Here is a 23669-nt window from a genome sequence, read left to right on the forward strand (position 1 = left end):
CGTCTATGGAAATGAATAAACGGTCGACGTTTGAGGCCGAGAGCCTCCATCGGGCAAAGGCGGGGGGAGGGAAGACGCCGCATAAGCGAGAAGGTGATGGGTGGAGGAGGGCCGGATGGTGTCAGAAGCTGCGGGGAAGGCAAAGGGCAGGAGAGGAAGGGATCTGATAGGAGTGCAGAGTGGAACATGGGAGAAAGGGGAGGGGGAGGGGAGAGGCCAGAGTGGGGAATAGAAAAAGAGGAGGGTGGGGAGAGATCGACTGGACGTGCCATCAGGCTGGAGGGTACCCAAGCGTTGCTCCTCCGCCCTGAGAAAGGGCTGGTCATGGCCGCGGACGGATATGTCGAAATGGGAACGGGCACTGAACCCAGGAGTTGGCACGTTGTGTTGAAGTTATACAAGGCGTTGGCGAGGCCGGGTTCGGAGTACTCATGTACCTGCCTCAACCACTTCCTCGGGCAGCTCGATCCATACACGGCCCACTCGCTTTTAAAATCCCCTCCCTCTCAAACCTTCTCCTGGTTCTAGGCTCCCCTCCCCTGGGGCGGAAAGAGCATAGTTCTGGTCGGCTATCTACGAGGTGTCAATGAGTTTGAAAGAGTAGAGAGAGAGATTAGGGAGGGGGAGGGGAGGGGCGAGGGGGAAGGGGGAGTGGAGAGGGGAATCGGTGTCCACCTGTTTAAGGGGACCACGAGGGTGGTGAGTGTGTGGAACGAGCTGCCAACACAAGTGGTGTGTGCAAGCTTGATTTCAACGTTTAAGTCAAGTTTGGACAGGTACATGGCTGGTAGGGATACGGAGGGCAGTTGCCCCAATGCAGGCCGATGGGAGACGGCAGTTTAAATGGTTCAGCATGGACTAGATGGGCCAAAGGGCCTGGTTCTGTGATGTAGCACTCTGTGACTCTCCGTTTCTCATCTTCTCCTCTCTCCGTCCTACTTGCACTCTCACAACCTCTGTCCTACACTCCCTCTCTCTCCCTCTGTCTCACTGCCCCTTTCTCACTCTCCTTCACCTCCTCTTTCTTCCCAGTCTTTCTCCCTCTCTCCCGGTATCCTTCCCCCTCACCCTCAGATGGCTAGCCTGCCACTGGAAGCAGACTCCCTGACGTCAACCCACCCCTTCTGGGCCTGGAGCTCTGCAGTGTTGGCCAGGCCTGCGCAGTGGGTCCAGCCAGGGAGACGGGTGCTGCCTCCGCCAAAAGCAGGGGCCCAGGACTCGGGGCTGCTGTGGCTGTCAGCTGGACAATCACACGCAAGCTCGTCAAACTTTCCACGTGTCGACCTGATTTCCAGACTGGATGTTTCACTCACTGTCTGCAGCATGGGACCTTGGGAATGAGCTTCATTCTGTCTGACCCCGGGAGTGTGTGATGGGACGGTGTGGAGGAGGATTCACTCTGTGTCTGACCCCGGGGAGTGTATGATGGGACGGTGTGGAGGGAGCTTCACTCTGTGTCTGACCCCGGGAGTGTGTGATGGGACGGTGTGGAGGGAGCTTCACTCTGTGTCTGACCCCGGGAGTGTGTGATGGGACGGTGTGGAGGGAGTTTCACTCTGTGTCCGACCCCGGGAGTGTGTGATGGGACGGTGTGGAGGGAGTTTCACTCTGTGTCTGACCCCGGGAGTGTGTGATGGGACGGTGTGGAGGGAGCTTCACTCTGTGTCTGACCCCAGGAGTGTGTGATGGGACGGTGTGGAGGGAGCTTCACTCTGTGTCTGACCCCGGGAGTGTGTGATGGGACGGTGTGGAGGGAGCTTCACTCTGTGTCTGACCCCGGGAGTGTGTGATGGGACGGTGTGGAGGGAGCTTCACTCTGTGTCTGACCCCGGGAGTGTGTGATGGGACGGTGTGGAGGGAGCTTCACTCTGTGTCTGACCCCGGGAGTGTGTGATGGGACGGTGTGGAGGGAGCTTCACTCTGTGTCTGACCCCGGGAGTGTGTGATGGGACGGTGTGGGGGGAGATTCACTCTGTGTCTGACCCCGGGAGTGTGTGATGGGACGGTGTGGAGAGAGCTTCACTCTGTGTCTGACCCCGGGAGTGTGTGATGGTACGGTGTAGAGGGAGCTTCACTCTGTGTCTGACCCCGGGAGTGTGTGATGGGACGGTGTGGAGGGAGCTTCACTGTGTGACTACGAGAGTGTGTGATAGTATACAATTCCAGTAGATGTTGAGAATTAAAGTGTTAAAACATATTCCTGAGTCAAGGCAGCTGCATAATGAAGTGGGAATTCTGAAGCAATTGAGTGCAGGTGGTACAGATAACCTCATCCTGAGTCAACTTTCCCAGACGGCTGAGAGGAAATATATTTGCAACTGTGTCATCAGTTCGAGGGGCTCCAGCATCAGCCGAGAATGAGCCAAACGTCATCTCTTGAACATTATAATCCCAGGGGAGCAGGCAGAACATGGAGCTGTTAAACAGTACAAGCCTTTGGCCTACCACGTCGTTTCGACCTTTTAATCCTCTCCAAGATCAACCTAACCCCTCCCTCCCACACAGCCCTCGCTTTTCTATCACCCATGTGCCTGTCCAAGACTCTCTTCAATGTCCTTGATGCTTCTTCTTCTGCCTCTGGTAATGTATTCCATTACCCTCCTTTGTAAAGAAATCCCTAGAGTGCTGTGCAAAAGTGCTTTTGGCCTACGACTTTTGCACAGCAACGTGGAGCGGAGAGCAAGTTTGTAAATCTGGAGGGAGCAAAGGATGTCAGGAATGGTGTGGGGCAGGTGGTGGAGGAGTGCCTGGGGCAAGGGGTGGGGGGGGGGGTACATAGAACATAGAAATCTACAACACATTACAGGCCCTTCGGCCCACAATGCTGTGCTGACCATGTTACCTACTCTAGAAACTGCCTAGAATTTCTCTACTGCATAGCCCTCTAGTTTTCTAAACTCCATGTACCTGCCTAAGAGGCTCTTAAAAGACCCTATTGTATCCTCCTCCATCACCGTCACCGGCAGTGCTCAGCACACACCCGCCACTCTCTGTGAAAACCCGACTCCTGACACCCCCTCAGCACCAACGTAAAAGGGGGTGATGCAGGTACAGACACACCCAGCCCTGAGACGCCGGGCAAGGTCATTTGATTCCAAGAAATCAGTTTATTGCCCATTACAGAATGTCTCTCTGGTGATTCCCGCTCCCTCCCCTCTCCCTTCCCCTTCCCCTTCTCCTTGCCCCTTCCCACTCTCAGTCCACAATGGAGACCCAGATCAGAATCAGGTCTATCATCACTCACTTGTCATTAAATTTGTTTTTTTCCGCAGCAGCAGTACAGTGCAATACATAAAATTATTACAGGACTGTGCAAATGCCTCAGGCACCCTAGCTGTATATATATGTGTGTGTGCGTGTGCCGAAGACTTTTACATAGTAAGGTATATTAACCCTTTCTTTCCCTAGTTACAAGAAGAGGAAGTCATGGAGGAACATAACTGAGATAAAGGCCCACTCAGTTCATGCTGACCCCAGTGTCACAGAGCCATAGAAAAGTAAAGCACACAAACAGGCCCTTGGGCCCATCTAGTCCATGTTGAAACTTTTAAACGGCCTACTCCCATCCCCCTACACCAGGACCATAGCCCTCCATACCTCTACCATCCACGTACCTGTCCAAACTTCTCTTAAACATTGAAATTGAGCTCACATGCACCACTTGTGCTGGCAGCCTGTCCCACACTCTCACCTCCCTCGGAGTGAAGGAGTTTCTCCTCGTGTTCCCCTTGAACTTTTCACCTTTCACCCTTAATTCTTCTGGTTGCAGTCCCACCCAACCTCAGTGGAGAGAACCGGCTTGCATTTACCGTATCTGTACCCCTCAATTTTGTATACCCCTATCAAATCTCCCCTCAATCTTCTACAGTCCTAATCTATTCAATCTTTCCTTCTAACTCAGGTTCTCCAGACCCGGCAACATCCTTGCAAATTTTCTCTGAACTCTTTCAATCTTATTCACATCTTTCCTGTAGGTAGGTGACCAAATCTGCACACAATTTTTCAGATTAGGCCTAACCAGTCTTGTACAATTTTCCCCCACCAGTCCCAATTTCTTATGTTTGGCCCATATCTCTCCAAGCCCGTCCCTCCATGGGCATATCCAAGTGTTTCTTAAATAATACTATTGTAGCTTCCTCAACCACCTCCTCTGGCAGCTCCTTCCATATACAGGCCATTCCCTGTGTGAAAAGTTGCCCCTCAGTGTCCCCAAAATCTATGCCCCTAGTTTTGGACTCCTCTATCCTGGAGAAATGAGGGTTACCATCCACCTTATTGATATCTCTCACCCCTCGTTCTCCAGCGTTCTGAGGATTACAGACTCAGTTTGGCTCTCCCTGCAGCCCAGGCTGTCTAGGCCTGACAACACCCTCACCAATCTTCTCTGCCCTCTTTCCAGTTTAACCACGTCTTTCCTACAACAGGGCAACCACAACCGTCTGGGTACGTCCCCACCAATGACTCACACAACTGCACCGTCGCACCCCAGCTCCTGACTGATGATGGCCCAAGCGTGCCAAACTCCTTCTTCACCACCCCTTCTCACTGTGACGTCACTTTCGACCAACTATGCACTTGTAATCCCAAATCCCTCTGTTCCATTACGCTCCCTAGTGCTCTGCCATTCATAGGATAAGTCCTTTTCCGGTTTCACTTCCCAAAATGCATCACCCGAGGGATTTGGGATTACAAGTGCATACTTGGTTGAAAGTGCATTGAAATCCGGGTAAGCTCCGGTGAAGGGTCTCGGCCCGAAACATTGACTGCTTATTCCCCTCCATAGATGCTGCCTGACCAGCTGAGCTCCTCCAGCATTTTAGACCATAATAGACAGGAGCAGAATTAGGGCCACTCAGCCCATCTTGTTTTTCAAGCACGGCAGATTCTTACCAACCCGTCTCGAGATTTCCAGCATCCGAACACAAGAATCTCTTGTGCATTTTTTAAAAATCCTTTTGCCGTTCTGCAGCCTGTTTCCCTAACTGATCGAAATCCCCCGCGATCTATGACAACATTCTTCACTATCAACAACGGGTCCTGATTTTGGTGATGAAGCCCTTTCCGTATCCAAATTAGTTAAATCATCATCACCGACCATAAGATACAGGAGCAGAATTAGCCCATTTGGCCCATCGAGTCTGCTCTGCCATTTCCTCACGGCTGATCCAATTTTCCTCTCAGCCCCGATCTCCTGCCTTCTCCCCATATCCCTTCCTACCCTAACTAATCAACCTCTGCCTTAAGTATGCTAAAGCACTCAGTCTCCACAGCTGCCTGTGGTAATGAATTCCACAGATTCACCACCCTCTGGCTAAAGAGATTCCCCCTCATCATTCTAAAAGGACTCCCCTCTATTCTGAAGCTGTGTCCTCTGGTTTTGGACTCCCCCAGCACAGGAAATATCCTCTCCACATCCACTCTATGAAGGCTTTTCACCATTCAATGAGATCCCCTTTCATTTTTCTGAATCCCAGTGAGCACAGGCCCAGAACCATCACTCTCCTCACATGACAAACCCTTCATGCCCAGCATCATTTTTCTAAACCTCCTTTGAACCCTCTCCAATGCCAGCAAATCCTTTTCTCAGATAATGGACCCAAAACTTCTCACAATCCTCATAGCAAAGCCTCAGCATTACATCAAATAAAAACACAAAATGCTGGCAGAACTCAGCAGGCCAGACAGCATCTGTGGGAGGAGGTAGTGACGACGTTTTGGGCCGAAACCCTTCATCAGGAGTGAAGTAACATGGGCTGGTCGAGGGGGGATAAGAAGTGGGGGGAGGGATGAAGTAGAGAGCTGGGAAGTGATAGGCTGGAGGGAAATGGGCTGGGGGAAGGTGGAGAATTATGGGAAATAAAAGAGAAAGAAAGGTAGGGCTGGGGGGGAGACCACCCTGTCTCCTGCAAAACTCCCCTACGCGACTCCTTTGTCCTTTCATCCCCCCCCCATCCCTCCCCACCGACCTCCGGGCACTCATCCCTGCAAACGGTAGAAGTGCTACACCTGCCCCCGGACTTCTTCCCTCACCACCATCCTAGGCCCCAGACAGTCCTTTCAGGTGAGGCGCCACTTCACCTGCGAGTCAGCTGAGGTGATATACTGTATCCGGTGCTCCCGATGTGGCCATTTATACATTGGGGAGACCCGCCGCAGACTGGGAGACCGTTTCGCCGAACACCCGGCGCTCAGTCCTCCAGCTGTGGCGGGATCTCCCTGTGGCCACTCACTTCAATTCCACAGACCACTCCCACTCCGATATGTCTGTCCATGGCCTCCTCTACCGTCAAGATGAGGCCACACGCAGGTTGATGGAGCAATACCTTATCTCTCGCCTAGGTAGCCTCCTACCTACCGGCATGAACATTCAACTCACAGACCTCATTGATACCCCTATCCCCCCTTTACCCCATCCCTATCTATAATTTTAGTCTGGTTCTCTTTCTCTCTCTTTTCCCCCCTCACTATAATCTCTCCCCCCAGCCCTACCTTTCTTACTCTTTTATTTCCCATAATTCTCCACCTTCCCCCAGCCCATTTCCCTCCAGCCTATCAGTTCCCAGCTCTCTACTTCATCCCTCCCTCTACTTCTTATCCCCCCTCGACCAGCCCAGATTCACGCGTGTTGGCTCAGCATTACATCCTTGCTCGAAATGAATGCTGACTTTGCATTTGTCTTCGCGGGATCTCCCAGTGGTCACACATTTTAATTCCACGTCCCATTCCCATTCTGATATGTCTATCCACGGCCTCCTCTACTGTCAAGATGAATCCACACTCAGGTTGGAGGAACAACACCTTATATACCGGCTGGGTAGCCTCCAACCTGATGGCATGAACATTGACTTCTCTAACTTCTGTTAATGCCCCTCCTCCCCTTCTTACCCCATCCTCTTTTTTCCTCTCTCTGCCTGTTCTCCATCTCCCTCTGGTGCTCCCCTCCCCCTTTCTTTCTCCTGAGGCCTCCTGACCCATGATTCTTTCCCTTCTCCAGCTCTGTATCCCTTTCCAGCTCTCAGCTTCACCCCAACCCCTCCGGTCTTCTCCTATCAGTTCACATTTCACCCTCCCCCTCCTATTTTCTAATCTCTTACTATCTTTCCATTCAGTTAGTCCTGACGAAGGGTCGGCCTGAAACGTCGACATCACTTCTCCCTATAGATGCTGCCTGGCCTGCTGTGTTCCACCAGCATTTTGTGTGTGTTGTTCGAATTTCCAGCATCTGCAGATTTCCTCGTGTTTCTGTCTGCCTTCCTCCACCACAGACTCAACCTGCAGGTTAACCTTTAGGGAACCCTGCACAAAATCACCTTTGCACCTCAGAATTTTGAATTTTCTCTCCATTTAGAAAATATTCTACTCTTCTATTCCCTCTACTGAAGTGCCTGACAATACACTTCCCGACACTGTATTCCATCTGCCTTGTCACTGTGGGCCGTGTCTTATGATGTGGGCGATCGTGGGCTTGCATCTGTCTTTAATCTAACAAGTTCGAATAAGCTCTTCTGTCTCTCCATCCTTTGATGTGACTCATGAATACCACGCGCTGTCAACCGTGACTCTTCCTTCCATCGGCTTTTCCCGTCCCTGCAAGATGCTTGAGCTTCTCCTTCCTCGGTTCCGGCTGCCGTTTGCCGATCGACGATATCAGCCCTCTCTTTACTCCGGCTTTTTGCAGCACTTCCCGGGTCGCTAACCAGTCCTCCCACGGTATTTTCATCATTCAGGTCTTCCCTCGTTTTGCCTTGATACTGTCCAACATTTGCTTCCACGCATTAGTGCGGAGTGAATGTAGCACCCGCCACTCGGAGTTCTCTCGGTCTTCAGTACCTTGCTCGAACGTGGATTTACCAATCCCAACATCAGCCCCACCATCCGATGTCATCGAGCTCCCTCAGTAATTCCACGGCTGTTTTATCACTTTGTTGCCCACTTTCGGCTCAGATTATCGTTCAAATGGTAAACGATTGCTGCGTGCTGCTGCGCAGAGGGACCTGGGAGTGCTTGTGTGCGAATCACAAAAGGTTGGTTTGCTGGTGCAGCCGGCTATCGAGAAGGCAAATGGGGTGTTGGCCTTGTGTCAGAGGGACTGAATTTAAGAGCAGGGAGGTTATGCTGCAACTGTACAGGGTAGAGGTGAGGGCACAGCCGGAGAACTCTCCTCCCCTGAGGAAGGGAGACTGGCTTTGGAGGCAGTGCGGAGGGGGTTCACCACGTTGATTCCAGAGCTCAGGGGGTTAGACTATGAGTCACCTGGGATCATAATCGCTGGACTTCAGAAGGATTAGAGGAGATCTTATCGAAACGTATAAAATTATGAAAGGGTTGGATAAGACAGAGGCAGGAAAGTTGCTTCCGCTGGTAAGCGAGACTAGAACTAGGGGACACAGCCTCAGGATTTAGGACGGAGATGAGGAGGAACTGCTTTTCCCAGAGACTGGTGAATCTGTGGAATTCTCTGCCCAATGGAGTAGTGGAGGCTACCTCAGTGAATATAGTTAAAACAAGGTTGGATAGGTTTTTGCAGAGTAGGAGAATTAAGGGTTGTGGGGAAAGGCAGGTAGGTGGAGACGAGCCCATGGTCAGATCAGCCATGATCTAACTGAATGGCGGAGCAGGTTCGACGGGCAAGATGGCCGACTCCTGCCCCTATTTCTTATGTTCTTGCGTTCACATTTCCATATTCCTTTCTTCTTTGTGCCAACCACTGCGTTCAGTCTTCTACACTTTCTTCGACGACTGTACCCAGTATTTCTTGGGGCTGCTCCAGCTATCAACACCGTTGCTTGTGTATTGCCGATTGTTCCAATTATCATGCCTGGAAAACTGCAAATTCTCTTAGAATCTTCTTGCGAGAGATCACACCCCGTCTGACCCCACCTCCCTTAATCTGGACTCAATCACTTGTCTCATTTTCAACTCTCGTTCCTGCTCTTCATTCCCAAAGCAAATTTCTGACGACTCCAAGGGCTGAAGGCTTTTTATAAATTCTTCCTGTCTCCCCTTTGGTACAACTGATGAAGTGTAGGCGCAGGGTGTATGATAAATCCTGGGTGTCAGTATCACTGAGGACCTGGCCTGGACCCAGCACATCGATACAGCTACGAAGAAGGCACGACAGCGGCGATATTTCATCGGGAGTTTGAGGAGGTTTGGTTTGTCACCAAAGACATTCGAAAATGTTTACAGGTGTACGGTGGAGAGCATTCTGACTGGCTGCATCACCGACTGGTATTGGGGTGGGGGCTACTGCACAGGATCGAAGTAAGCTGCAGAGATTTGTAAAGTTAGTCAGCTCGTCATGGGCCCTAGTCACCACAGTACCAAGGAGTGATGCCTCAAAAAGACAACTTCCATGGTTAAGGACCCCATCACCCAGGTCATGCCCTGTTCTCATCAGGGAGGAGGTACAGAAGCCTGAAGACACACACTCAACGATTCAGGAACAGCTTCTTCCCCCTCTGCCATCCGATTTCTGGATGGACAGTGAACCCATGAACACTACCTTACTACTTTTTTTATTTCTATTTTCGCACTACTACTTAATTTAACTATTTAGTATATATCTATACTAATTCCCAGTTCTGTTTCTCTGCTATTATGTTTTGCAATGTGCTGCAGCCACAAAGACACCAAACTTCACGACGTTAAACCTGACTCTGATTTATAAGATAGCAACATTGGACAAGCAGCCCAACACCAGTCACTGCAGCACACCACAAGTCACCAGCCTCCATTTCGTGAAGCAAGCTTCCGACATCTACCCTCTGATCCAGTGCTGGATTCTCAGAACCAGCTCTCCCTGCATTCCGTAGGCCCAACCTTCCAGAACAGTCCACCTTGAGGACCCTTGCAGGTCCAAAATAGACAACATCCTGTGTCGTTCCCTCATCTACCTCGCCGCCCCTCCCTGCTCTCTCCTTTCTGACCTTACCCCGGTGTGGTGCTCCCTCCTCCCTGCCCCTCCCACAGCGGGGCGCTCCTTCCTAACCCTCCTCCTGCAGGACCGCATGTGTCCTAACTACCATCAATCTCACCGCTCCCCGTACCGTCCGGCACTCCCTCTCAGCGCCTCCTGTCATGTGGAGATCCCTCACCAACCCTCCTGTCATGTGGAGATCCCTCACCAACCCTCCTGTCAGGTGGAGATCCCTCACCAACCCTCCTGTCATGTGGAGGTCCCTCACCAACCCTCCTGCCAGGTGGAGATCCCTCACCAACCCTGTCATGTGGAGATCCCCCACCAACCCTCCTGTCATGTGGAGATCCCTCACCAACCCTCCTGCCAGGTGGAGGTCCCCCACCAACCCTCCTGTCATGTGGAGATCCCTCACCAACCCTCCTGTCATGTGGAGATCCCTCACCAACCCTCCTGTCATGTGGAGATCCCTCACCAACCCTCCTGTCATGTGGAGATCCCACACCAACCCTCCTGCCAGGTGGAGGTCCCTCACCAACCCTCCTGTCATGTGGAGGCCCCTCACCATGTCATGTGAAGATCCCTCACCAACCCTCCTGACAGGTGGAGATCCCTCACCAACCCTCCTGTCAGTTGATCCCTCACCAACCCCCCTGTCGTGTGGAGATCCCCCACCAACCCTCCTGTCATGTGGAGATCCCTCACTGTCCACTCTGTTGTGTGGAGATCCCTCACTGTCCACCCTGTTGTGTGGAGATCCCTCACCATCCATCCTGCCTTGCGGAGATCCGTCACTAATCCCGCCGTGGGGAGATCCCTCACCATCGTTCACCCAGTGTGGAGCTCCCTTCCCACCCTGCTGGCTCACTCAACGCTGGGCAGGAGGGTGGGTCTGGGCGTTTCAGTGGCCAGAAGAGGTGACAAGGCTCTGGACGAAGAAGGGTATGGGGATTTTGGACGGGGGGTGGTGTTGGTAGGATTCAGACAGGGCTGGAACTCTGGGGAAGGGATCCTTCAATGGTTTGTGAAGAGCGGGTGGGTGGAGGGAGGTTACTCACCCGAAATGCCTCGAAGTCCATTCCCTCATCCCCCACATTGTTACGACTCAGGTCCAGCCACTGGACGTTCGGCAGGCGGGCAAAATCCGTGGAGGAGACGGTGGTGATGTCGTTGTCTGGGAGAGAGAGATGGGGGGGTTAGGGAAGAGAGGAGAGGGTGCGTGTAGAGAGGGAGAGGGGGAGGGATAAAGGGGGTAGAGGGACATAGGGAGGAAGGTGGAGGGGGAAATGGGGACGGAGGGGGAGGGGAGAGAGTGGGGGGAGAGAGGGGGAGGGGTGAGGGGGAGAGGGGAGGGGAGAGGGAACGAGTAAGAAAGGGAGGGGAGGGGTGAGGGGAGAAGAAGGGGAGGGGAGAGGGAATGTGTAAGAAAGGGAGAAGAGGGAAAAGGGAGGAAGAGGAGGAGGGGAGGGAGGATGGGGAGAGGGGGGGTGGAGGGAAGGGAGAGGCATTAACAGAGGAGGCCGGCAGAGATCATTGGGTCCGTCATTTTTACCTCTCCCTCACCGTGGCTCTCCTTCCTTGTCCACCCCCTTCCATGGTAGGGCACTCCCTCTTCACCACCCTTTGCACAGCATGGGGCTCCAACACCACCTTTCCCACAGTGCAGCCCCCCCCCCCCCCCCCCCGCGCGCTCCCTCCCTCCCCGTTACCAGATTTACCTGCCAGGTAGAGAGTGTGCAGGGCAGGATCCGCCAGTTTCGGGATGACCGAGAGCTTGTTTCCAGGGCAGGCGATGGCCCTCTCGGCCAGGATGCACCCGGAGGGGAGCGATGGGATCTTGGATTCGCTCTCCAGAGGCGGCAGGAGTTCTGGAGGGAAAGGTACGGGGGCTTTTGTTGCCCTGGGCATTTTCCCAGGCTCCGCTTCCTGTTTCCTCGTGCCTGCTTCCTTCCTCCCGCCGCTTCCCCTGGGGGGCGTCCCCCATTTTCTGGTGGCTGCATCTGGCTTCCCAGTGGCCACCCCTGCCCCTGTCCCCTTACGACCGGCCCCACCCTCTTTCCCCAGCCCTGCTTCCATCTTCCTGGGTCCACTCCCCCATTTCTTCTGCCCGACCTCCGGGCTGTGGAGGCCTGGGACTGACTTCCTGAGATCCGCTTGTGGCTTTTTGGAGACCCTCCCCGGCTGGATGCCCACTTCCTGTTTCCTCGTGCCCAGTTCCTCCTTCCTAGTGCCCACTTCCTGTTCCGTCACACGCACTTCCTCATTTCTAGCACCCTCCTTCACCTTCCGAACTCCCATTTTGAGTTTCTTTACACCTGCTTCGTGTTTCTTGATACTCAGTGCCAGTTTCTTGACGCCAGCTTCCTGTTTCTTGACCCCAGCTTCCTGTTTATTGACGCTCGCTTCCTGTTTCCTAACAACTGCTGCCTCCTTCCTGGTACCTGCCTCTCTCCCCTCTTGCAGGCCAACCCCGGGCCCCCTCAGCCCGGCTCTCTCCAGGATGGGCAGCAGTCCGCCCGCTCCCCAGGATCCCCCCTTTGCCCCCGCTCGCCCCCACTTGGGAGGTCGCGCCCGGTCCACCTTCGGCCGCCCCGCCCCCTCTCCCCGCGGGGCCGACCCGTCTCCGCGTCCCCCCTGTCCCTTTGCGCCCTCCACTCGGGCCCCACTCAGCTTCCGGCCCCCGTTCCTGCCGCGTTTGTCCGCGGAGTCCACACCAGCGATCCGGGATCCGCCTGGAGCGAGTGGGGGTGGTAGGGAGGGAAGGAGGGAAAATGGGGGTCAGCGACACTGATGCAAGCACAGTCCCCCGATCGCCAAGTTGTCATGGCAACACTCCCTCCATCTTGACCACCCCCCGGGGCCTAGCCCACAGAGACAGCCTCAAAGGAGGCACGCCTCTGTAACCTAGGAGGTTCGAATTGTTACAAACTCGGGTGTAAATTGGTGTTTTTCGTGTGAGTGCTCTGCGTCTCTGGTGCTGCTACCAGGTACGTTTCTCATTGTTCCCGTGTGCACGCGGACACGGGCCTCCGACAACACACTCGGCCCAGCGCTCAGGGCAGCGTGGACCTCCAGGGCCGGAGGAAGTGAGCTCGAGGGAACAGCTTCCAAGTGGAGGGGAAGGGCAGGGATCTGAGATCAGTCTGGAGGTGGGCAGATTTGGAAAGACTGAGATCCTGGAGAACGGGGATCAACGGCTGAGAGAGGGGAATCAGGAGTCATAGGGACGTGGAAGAGTTCTGGGGGAGGGACGGGTTCAGAGATGGGTAGGAGTTTAGGGGATGGAGGGGAGGGGTGTAGGTGAGGGGGTTATGGAGATGTGGAGGGGTGTAGGTGAGGGGGTTATGGAGATTGGGAGGGGTGAAGGTGAGGGGGTTATGGACATTGGGAGGGGTGTAGGTGAGGGGGTTATGGAGATGGGGAGGGGTGTAGGGGAGGGGGTTATGGAGATGGGGAGGGGTGTAGGTGAGGGGGTTATGGAGATGGGAAGGGGTGTGGGTGAGGGGGTTATGGAGATGGGGAGGGGTGTAGGTGAGGGGGTTATGGAGATGGAGAGAGGCGCAGGTGAGGGGGTTATGGAGATGTGGAGGGCTGTAGGTGAGGGGGTTATGGAGATGAGGAGGGGTGTAGATGAGGGGTGACAGACAGGGAGGTGTGTAGGTGAGGGGGTTATTGAGATGGAGTGGGGTGTAGGTGAAGGGGTTATGGTGATGGAGAGGGGTGTAGGTGAGGGGGTTATGGAGATGGGGAGGGGTGTAGGTGAGGGGGTTATGGAGGGGAAGGGGTGTAGGTGAGGGGGTTATGGAGATGGGGAGGGATGTAGGTGAGGGGGTTATGGAGATGTGGAGGGGTGTAGGTGAGGGGGTTATGGAGATGGAGAGGGGCGTAGGTGAGGGGGTTGGAGGGGAAGGGGTGTAGGTGAGGGGGTTATGGAGATGGGGAGGGGTGTAGGTGAGGGAGTTATGGAGATGGAGAGGGGTGTAGGTGAGGGGGTTATGGAGATGGGGAGGGGTGTAGGTGAGGGGGTTATGGAGACGGGGAGGGGTGTAGGTGAGGGGGTTATGGAGACGGGGAGGGTTGTAGGTGAGGGGGTTATGGAGATGGAGAGGGGTGTAGGTGAGGGGGTTATGGAGATGGAGAGGGGTGTAGGTGAGGGGTGCATGTGAGGGGGTTATGGAGATGGGGAGGTGTGTAGTTGAGGGGGTTATGGAGACGGGGAAGGGTGTAGGTGAGAGGGTTATGGAGATGGGGAGGGGTGTAGGTGAGGGGGTTATGGAGGGGAAGGGGTGTAGGTGAGGGGGTTATGGGGATGGAGAGGGGTGTAGGAGAGGGGGTTATGGAGATGGAGAGGGGTGTAGGTGAGGGGGTTATGGAGGGGGAGCGGTGTATGTGAGGGGGTTATGCAGATGGAGAGGGGTGTAGGTGAGGGGGTTTCTGGAGATGCAGAGGGGTGTAGGTGAGGGGGTTATGGAGATGGGGAGGGGTGTAGGAGAGGGAGTTATGGAGATGGGGAGGGGTGTAGGTGAGGGGGTTATGGAGATGGGGAGGGGTGTATGTGAGGGGGTTATGGAGATGGGGAGAGGTGTAGGTGAGGGGGTTATGGAGATGGAGAGGGGTGTAGGTGAGGGGGTTATGGAGATGGAGAGGGGTATAGGTGAGGGGGTTTCTGGAGATGGGGAGGAGTGTAGGTGAGGTGGTTATGGAGATGGGGAGGGGTGTAGGTGAGGGGGTTATGGAGATGGGGAGGGTTGTAGGTGAGGGGGTTATGGAGATGTGTAGGTGAGGGGGTTATGGAGATGGGGAGGGGTGTAGGTGAGGGGGTTATGGAGACGAGGAGGGTTGTAGGTGAGGGGGTTATGGAGATGGGGAGGGGTGTAGGTGAGGGGGTTATGGGGATGGGGAGGGGTGTAGGTGAGGGGGTTATGGAGATTGGGAGGGGTGAAGGTGAGGGGGTTATAGGGATGGGGAGGGGTGTAGGTGAGGGGGTTATGGAGACGGAGAGGGGTGTAGCTGAGGGGGTTATGGGGATGGGGAGTGGTGTAGGTGAGGGGGTTATGGAGATGGAGAGGGGTGTAGGTGAGGGGGTTATGATGGGGAGGGTTGTAGGTGAGGGGGTTATGGAGATGGGGAGGGGTGTAGGTGAGGGGGTTATGGGGATGGGGAGGGGTGTAGGTGAGGGGGTTATGGGGATGGGGAGGGGTGGTGAGGGGGTTATGGGGATGGGGAGGGGTGAAGGTGAGGGGGTTATGGAGATGGGGAGGGGTGTAGGTGAGGGGGTTATGGGGATGTGGAGGGGTGTAGGTGAGGGGGTTATGGAGATGGGGAGGGGTGTAGCTGAGGGGGTTATGGAGATGGGGAGCGGTGTATGTGAGGGGGTTATGGAGATGGGGAGGGGTGTAGGTGAGGGGGTTATGGAGATGGGGAGGGTTGTAGGTGAGGGGGTTATGGAGATGGAGAGGGGTGTAGGTGAGGGGGTTATGGAGATGGAGAGGGGTGTAGGTGAGGGGTGCATGTGAGGGGGTTATGGAGATGGGGAGGTGTGTAGTTGACGGGGTTATGGAGACGGGGAGGGGTGTAGGTGAGGGGGTTATGGAGATGGGGAGGGGTGTAGGTGAGGGGGTTATGGGGATGGAGAGGGGTGTAGGTGAGGGGGTTATGGAGATGGAGAGGGGTGTAAGTGAGGGGGTTATGGAGATGGGGAGGGGTGTAGGAGAGGGGGTTATGGAGATGGAGAGGGGTGTAGGTGAGGGGGTTTCTGGAGATGGAGAGGGGTGTAGGTGAGGGGGTTATGGAGATGGGGAGGGGTGTAGGAGAGGGGGTTATGGAGACGGGGAGGGGTGTAGGTGAGGGGGTTATGGAGATGGGGAGGGGTGTATGTGAGGGGGTTATGGAGATGGGGAGAGGTGTAGGTGAGGGGGTTATGGAGATGGAGAAGGGTGTAGGTGAGGGGGTTATGGAGATGGAGAGGGGTATAGGTGAGCGGGTTTCCGGAGATGGGGAGGAGTGTAGTTGAGGTGGTTATGGAGATGGGGAGGGGTGTAGGTGAGGGGGTTATGGAGATGGGGAGGTGTAGGTGAGGGGTTATGGAGATGGGAAGGGGTGTAGCTGAGGGGGTTATGGAGATGGGGAGGGGTGTAGGTGAGGGGTTTATGGAGATGGAGAGGGGTGTAGGTGAGGGGGTTATGGAGATGGAATGGTGTGTAGGTGAGGGGGTTATGGAGATGGAGAGTGGTGTAGGTGAGGGGGTTATGGGGATGGGGTGGGATGTAGGTGAGGGGATTATGGAGATGGGGAGGGGTGTAGGTGAGGGGGTTATGGAGACGGGGAGGGGTGTAGGTGAGCGGGTTATGGAGATGGGGAGGGGTGTAGGTGAGGGAGTTATGGGGATGGGGAGGGGTGTAGGTGAGGGGGTTATGGAGATGGAGAGGGGCGTAGGTGAGGGGGTTGGAGGGGAAGGGGTGTAGGTGAGGGGGTTATGGAGATGGGGAGGGGTGTAGGTGAGGGAGTTATGGAGATGGAGAGGGGTGTAGGTGAGGGGGTTATGGAGATGGGGAGGGGTGTAGGTGAGGGGGTTATGGAGACGGGGAGGGGTGTAGGTGAGGGGGTTATGGAGACGGGGAGGGTTGTAGGTGAGGGGGTTATGGAGATGGAGAGGGGTGTAGGTGAGGGGGTTATGGAGATGGAGAGGGCTGTAGGTGAGGGGTGCATGTGAGGGGGTTATGGAGATGGGGAGGTGTGTAGTTGAGGGGGTTATGGGGATGGAGAGGGGTGTAGGTGAGGGGGTTATGGAGATGGAGAGGGGTGTAGGTGAGGGGGTTATGGAGGGGGAGCGGTGTATGTGAGGGGGTTATGGAGATGGAGAGGGGTGTAGGTGAGGGGGTTTCTGGAGATGGAGAGGGGTGTAGGTGAGGGGGTTATGGAGATGGGGAGGGGTGTAGGAGAGGGAGTTATGGAGATGGGGAGGGGTGTAGGTGAGGGGGTTATGGAGATGGGGAGGGGTGTATGTGAGGGGGTTATGGAGATGGGGAGAGGTGTAGGTGAGGGGGTTATGGAGATGGAGAGGGGTGTAGGTGAGGGGGTTATGGAGATGGAGAAGGGTGTAGGTGAGGGGGTTATGGAGATGGAGAGGGGTATAGGTGAGGGGGTTTCTGGAGATGGGGAGGAGTGTAGGTGAGGGGGTTATGGAGATGGAGAGAGGTGTAGGTGAGGGGGTTATGGAGATGGAGAAGGGTGTAGGTGAGGGGGTTATGGAGATGGAGAGGGGTATAGGTGAGGGGGTTTCTGGAGATGGGGAGGAGTGTAGGTGAGGTGGTTATGGAGATGGGGAGGGGTGTAGGTGAGGGGGTTATGGAGATGGGGAGGGTTGTAGGTGAGGGGGTTTTGGAGATGGAGAGGGGTGTAGGTGAGGGGGTTATGGAGATGTGTAGGTGAGGGGGTTATGGAGATGGGGAGGGGTGTAGGTGAGGGGTTATGGAGATGGAGAGGGGTGTAGGTGAGGTGTTATGGAGATGGGGAGGGGTGTACGTGAGGGGGTTATGGAGATGGAGAGGGGTGTAGGAGAGGGGGTTATGGAGACGGGGAGGGTTGTAGGTGAGGGGGTTATGGAGATGGGGAGGGGTGTAGGTGAGGGGGTTATGGGGATGGGGAGGGGTGTAGGTGAGGGGGTTATGGAGATTGGGAGGGGTGAAGGTGAGGAGGTTATGGGGATGGGGAGGGGTGTAGGTGAGGGGGTTATGGAGACGGAGAGGGGTGTAGCTGAGGGGGTTATGTGGATGGGGAGTGGTGTAGGTGAAGGGGTTATGGAGATGGAGAGGGGTGTAGGTGAGGGGGTTATGATGGGGAGGGTTGTAGGTGAGGGGGTTATGCAGATGGGGAGGGGTGTAGGTGAGGGGGTTATGGGGATGGGGAGGGGTGTAGGTGAGGGGGTTATGGGGATGGGGAGGGGTGAAGGTGAGGGGGTTATGGGGATGGTGAGGGGTGAAGGTGAGGGGGTTATGGAGATGGGGAGGGGTGTAGGTGAGGGGGTTATGGGGATGTGGAGGGGTGTAGGTGAGGGGTGCATGTGAGGGGGTTATGGAGATGGGGAGGTGTGTAGTTGACGGGGTTATGGAGACGGGGAGGGGTGTAGGTGAGAGGGTTATGGAGATGGGGAGGGGTGTAGGTGAGGGGGTTATGGAGGGGAAGGGGTGTAGGTGAGGGGGTTATGGGGATGGAGAGGGGTGTAGGTGAGGGGGTTATGGAGATGGAGAGGGGTGTAAGTGAGGGGGTTATGGAGGGGGAGCGGTGTATGTGAGGGGGTTATGGAGATGGAGAGGGGTGTAGGTGAGGGGGTTTCTGGAGATGGAGAGGGGTGTAGGTGAGGGGGTTATGGAGATGGGGAGGGGTGTAGGAGAGGGGGTTATGGAGACGGGGAGGGGTGTAGGTGAGGGGGTTATGGAGATGGGGAGGGGTGTAGGTGAGGGGGTTATGGAGATGGGGAGAGGTGTAGGTGAGGGGGTTATGGAGATGGAGAAGGGTGTAGGTGAGGGGGTTATGGAGATGGAGAGGGGTATAGGTGAGGGGGTTTCCGGAGATGGGGAGGAGTGTAGGTGAGGTGGTTATGGAGATGGGGAGGGGTGTAGGTGAGGGGGTTATGGAGATGGGGAGGTGTAGGTGAGGGGTTATGGAGATGGGAAGGGGTGTAGCTGAGTGGGTTATGGAGATGGGGAGGGGTGTAGGTGAGGGGGTTATGGAGATGGGGAGGGGTGTAGGTGAGAGGGTTATGGAGATGGGAGGGGTGTAGGTGAGGGGGTTATGGAGATGGGGAGGGGTGTAGGTGAGGGGTTTATGGAGATGGAGAGGGGTGTAGGTGAGGGGGTTATGGAGATGGAATGGTGTGTAGGTGAGGGGGTTATGGAGATGGAGAGTGGTGTAGGTGAGGGGTTATGGGGATGGGGTGGGATGTAGGTGAGGGGATTACGGAGATGGGGAGGGGTGTAGGTGAGGGGGTTATGGAGACGGGGAGGGGTGTAGGTGAGCGGGTTATGGAGATGGGGAGGGGTGTAGGTGAGGGAGTTATGGGGATGGGGAGGGGTGTAGGTGAGGGGGTTATGGAGATGGAGAGGGGCGTAGGTGAGGGGGTTGGAGGGGAAGGGGTGTAGGTGAGGGGGTTATGGAGATGGGGAGGGGTGTAGGTGAGGGAGTTATGGAGATGGAGAGGGGTGTAGGTGAGGGGGTTATGGAGATGGGGAGGGGTGTAGGTGAGGGGGTTATGGACACGGGGAGGGGTGTTGGTGAGGGGGTTATGGAGACGGGGAGGGTTGTAGGTGAGGGGGTTATGGAGATGGAGAGGGGTGTAGGTGAGGGGGTTATGGAGATGGAGAGGGGTGTAGGTGAGGGGTGCATGTGAGGGGGTTATGGAGATGGGGAGGTGTGTAGTTGAGGGGGTTATGGAGACGGGGAGGGGTGTAGGTGAGAGGGTTATGGAGATGGGGAGGGGTGTAGGTGAGGGGGTTATGGAGGGGAAGGGGTGTAGGTGAGGGGGTTATGGGGATGGAGAGGGGTGTAGGTGAGGGGGTTATGGAGATGGAGAGGGGTGTAGGTGAGGGGGTTATGGAGATGGGGAGGGGTGTAGGAGAGGGAGTTATGGAGATGGGGAGGGGTGTAGGTGAGGGGGTTATGGAGATGGGGAGGGGTGTATGTGAGGGGGTTATGGAGATGGGGAGAGGTGTAGGTGAGGGGGTTATGGAGATGGAGAGGGGTGTAGGTGAGGGGGTTATGGAGATGGAGAGGGGTATAGGTGAGGGTGTTTCTGGAGATGGGGAGGAGTGTAGGTGAGGTGGTTATGGAGATGGGGAGGGGTGTAGGTGAGGGGGTTATGGAGATGGGGAGGGTTGTAGGTGAGGGGGTTATGGAGATGGAGAGGGGTGTAGGTGAGGGGGTTATGGAGATGTGTAGGTGAGGGGGTTATGGAGATGGGGAGGGGTGTATGTGAGGGGTTATGGAGATGGAGAGGGGTGTAGGTGAGGTGTTATGGAGATGGGGAGGGGTGTACGTGAGGGGGTTATGGAGATGGAGAGGGGTGTAGGTGAGGGGGTTATGGAGACGGGGAGGGGTGTAGGTGAGGGGGTTATGGAGACGGGGAGGGGTGTAGGTGAGGGGGTTATGGAGACGGGGAGGGGTGTAGGTGAGGGGGTTATGGAGACGGGGAGGGTTGTAGGTGAGGGGGTTATGGAGATGGAGAGGGGGTGTAGGTGAGGGGGTTATGGAGATGGAGAGGGGTGTAGGTGAGGGGTGCATGTGAGGGGTTATGGAGATGGGGAGGTGTGTAGTTGAGGGGGTTATGGAGACGGGGAGGGGTGTAGGTGAGAGGGTTATGGAGATGGGGAGGGGTGTAGGTGAGGGGGTTATGGAGGGGAAGGGGTGTAGGTGAGGGGGTTATGGGGATGGAGAGGGGTGTAGGTGAGGGGGTTATGGAGATGGAGAGGGGTGTAGGTGAGGGGGTTATGGAGGGGGAGCGGTGTATGTGAGGGGGTTATGGAGAGGGGTGTAGGTGAGGGGGTTTCTGGAGATGGAGAGGGGTGTAGGTGAGGGGGTTATGGAGATGGGGAGGGGTGTAGGAGAGGGAGTTATGGAGATGGGGAGGGGTGTAGGTGAGGGGGTTATGGAGATGGGGAGGGGTGTATGTGAGGGGGTTATGGAGATGGGGAGAGGTGTAGGTGAGGGGGTTATGGAGATGGAGAGGGGTGTAGGTGAGGGGGTTATGGAGATGGAGAGGGGTATAGGTGAGGGGGTTTCTGGAGATGGGGAGGAGTGTAGGTGAGGTGGTTATGGAGATGGGGAGGGGTGTAGGTGAGGGGGTTATGGAGATGGGGAGGGTTGTAGGTGAGGGGGTTATGGAGATGGAGAGGGGTGTAGGTGAGGGGGTTATGGAGATGTGTAGGTGAGGGGGTTATGGAGATGGGGAGGGGTGTAGGTGAGGGGTTATGGAGATGGAGAGGGGTGTAGGTGAGGTGTTATGGAGATGGGGAGGGGTGTACGTGAGGGGGTTATGGAGATGGAGAGGGGTGTAGGTGAGGGGGTTATGGAGACGGGGAGGGTTGTAGGTGAGGGGGTTATGGAGATGGGGAGGGGTGTAGGTGAGGGGGTTATGGGGATGGGGAGGGGTGTAGGTGAGGGGGGTTATGGAGATTGGGAGGGGTGAAGGTGAGGAGGTTATGGGGATGGGGAGGGGTGTAGGTGAGGGGGTTATGGAGACGGAGAGGGGTGTAGCTGAGGGGGTTATGGGGATGGGGAGTGGTGTAGGTGAGGGGGTTATGGAGATGGAGAGGGGTGTAGGTGAGGGGGTTATTATGGGGAGGGTTGTAGGTGAGGGGGTTATGCAGATGGGGAGGGGTGTAGGTGAGGGGGTTATGGGGATGGGGAGGGGTGTAGGTGAGGGGGTTATGGGGATGGGGAGGGGTGAAGGTGAGGGGGTTATGGGGATGGGGAGAGGTGAAGGTGAGGGGGTTATGGAGATGGGGAGGGGTGTAGGTGAGGGGGTTATGGGGATGTGGAGGGGTGTAGGTGAGGGGGTTATGGAGATGGGGAGGGTGTAGCTGAGGGGGTTATGGAGATGGGGAGCGGTGTATGTGAGGGGGTTATGGAGATGGGGAGGGGTGTAGGTGAGGGGGTTATGGAGATGGGGAGGGTTGTAGGTGAGTGGGTTATGGAGATGGAGAGGGGTGTAGGTGAGGGGGTTATGGAGATGGAGAGGGGTGTAGGTGAGGGGTGCATGTGAGGGGGTTATGGAGATGGGGAGGTGTGTAGTTGAGGGGGTTATGGAGATGGGGAGGGGTGTAGGTGAGAGGGTTATGGAGATGGGGAGGGGTGTAGGTGAGGGGGTTATGGAGGGGACGGGGTGTAGGTGAGGGGGTTATGGGGATGGAGAGGGGTGTAGGTGAGGGGGTTATGGAGATGGAGAGGGGTGTAAGTGAGGGGGTTATGGAGGGGGAGCGGTGTATGTGAGGGGGTTATGGAGATGGAGAGGGGTGTAGGTGAGGGGGTTTCTGGAGATGGAGAGGGGTGTAGGTGAGGGGGTTATGGAGACGGGGAGGGGTGTAGGTGAGGGGGTTATGGAGATGGGGAGGGGTGTATGTGAGGGGGTTATGGAGATGGGGAGAGGTCTGGGTGAGGGGGTTATGGAGATGGAGAAGGGTGTAGGTGAGGGGGTTATGGAGATGGAGAGGGGTATAGGTGAGGGGGTTTCCGGAGATGGGGAGGAGTGTAGGTGAGGGTGGTTATGGAGATGGGGAGGGGTGTAGGTGAGGGTGTTATGGAGATGGGGAGGGTTGTAGGTGAGGGGGTTATGGAGATGGAGAGGGGTGTAGGTGAGGGGGTTATGGAGATGTGTAGGTGAGGGGGTTATGGAGATGGGGAGAGGTGTAGGTGAGGGGTTATGGAAATGGAGAGGGGTGTAGGTGAGGGGTTATGGAGATGGGGAGGGGTGTACGTGAGGGGGTTATGGAGATGGAGAGGGGTGTAGGTGAGGGGGTTATGGAGACGGGGAGGGTTGTAGGTGAGGGGGTTATGGAGATGGGGAGGGGTGTAGGTGAGGGGGTTATGGGGATGGGGAGGGGTGTAGGTGAGGGGGTTATGGAGATTGGGAGGGGGTGAAGGTGAGGGGGTTATGGAGACCGAGAGGGGTGTAGCTGAGGGGTTATGGGGATGGGGAGTGGTGTAGGTGAGGGGGTTATGGAGATGGAGAGGGGTGTAGGTGAGGGGGTTATGATGGGGAGGGTTGTAGGTGAGGGTGTTATGGAGATGGGGAGGGGTGTATGTGAGGGGGTTATGGGGATGGGGAGGGGTGTAGGTGAGGGGGTTATGGGGATGGGGAGGGGTGTAGGTGAGGGGGTTATGGGGATGTGGAGGGGTGTAGGTGAGGGGGTTATGGGGATGGGGAGGGGTGAAGGTGAGGGGGTTATGGAGATGGGGAGGGGTGTAGGTGAGGGGGTTATGGGGATGGGGAGGGGTGTAGGTGAGGGGGTTATGGGGATGGGGAGGTGTGTAGGTGAGGGGGTTATGGAGATGGGGAGGGGTGTAGGTGAGGGGGTTATGGGGATGGGGAGGGGTGTAGGTGAGGGGGTTATGGGGATGGGGAGGGGTGAAGGTGAGGGGGTTATGGGGATGGGGAGGGGTGGTGAGGGGGTTATGGGGATGGGGAGGGGTGTAGGTGAGGGGGTTATGGGGATGGGGAGGGGTGTAGGTGAGGGGGTTATGGGGATGGGGAGGGTTGATGGTGAGGGGGTTATGGAGATGGGGAGGGGTGTAGGTGAGGCGGTTATGGAGACGGGGAGGGGTGTAGGTGAGGGGGTTATGGGGATGGGGAGGGGTGTAGGTGAGGGGGTTATGGAGACGGGGAGGGGTGTAGGTGAGGGGGTTATGGAGATGGGGAGGGGTGTAGGTGAGGGGGTTATGGAGATGAGGAGGGGTGTAGGTGAGGGGGTTACAGGGATGGGGAGGGGTGTAGGTGAGGGGGTTATGGTGACGGGGAGGGGTGTATGTGAGGGGGTTATGGGGATGGGGAGGGCTGTAGGTGAGGAGGTTATGGAGATGGGGAGGGGTGTAGGTGAGGGGGTTACAGGGATGGGGAGGGGTGTAGGTGCGGCGGTTATGGAGACGGGGAGGGGTGTAGGTGAGGGGGTTATGGGGATGGGGAGGGGTGTAGGTGAGGGGGTTATGGAGATGGGGAGTGGTGTAGGTGAGGGGGTTATTGAGATGGAGAGGGTGTAGG

General features: G+C 56.1%; 1 long non-coding RNA gene and 1 pseudogene across 1 annotated transcript in view; both read right to left on the minus strand.

Moving 5' to 3' along the window:
* The window catches only part of LOC132385463 (extracellular matrix protein 2-like), a 40006-nt pseudogene extending 27789 nt beyond the window's left edge, over window positions 1-12217 (minus strand).
* Window positions 12218-12564: 347 nt separating this feature from the next.
* The window catches only part of LOC132385462 (uncharacterized), a 24206-nt gene continuing 13101 nt past the window's right edge, over window positions 12565-23669 (minus strand). The window contains exon 3 of the long non-coding RNA XR_009509188.1: window positions 12565-12651. This is a non-coding gene — a long non-coding RNA (uncharacterized LOC132385462). The remainder of the gene's footprint in view (window positions 12652-23669) is intronic.

The sequence above is a fragment of the Hypanus sabinus genome, assembly GCF_030144855.1.
Source record: "Hypanus sabinus isolate sHypSab1 chromosome 24 unlocalized genomic scaffold, sHypSab1.hap1 SUPER_24_unloc_16, whole genome shotgun sequence".
NCBI lineage: Eukaryota > Metazoa > Chordata > Chondrichthyes > Myliobatiformes > Dasyatidae > Hypanus > Hypanus sabinus.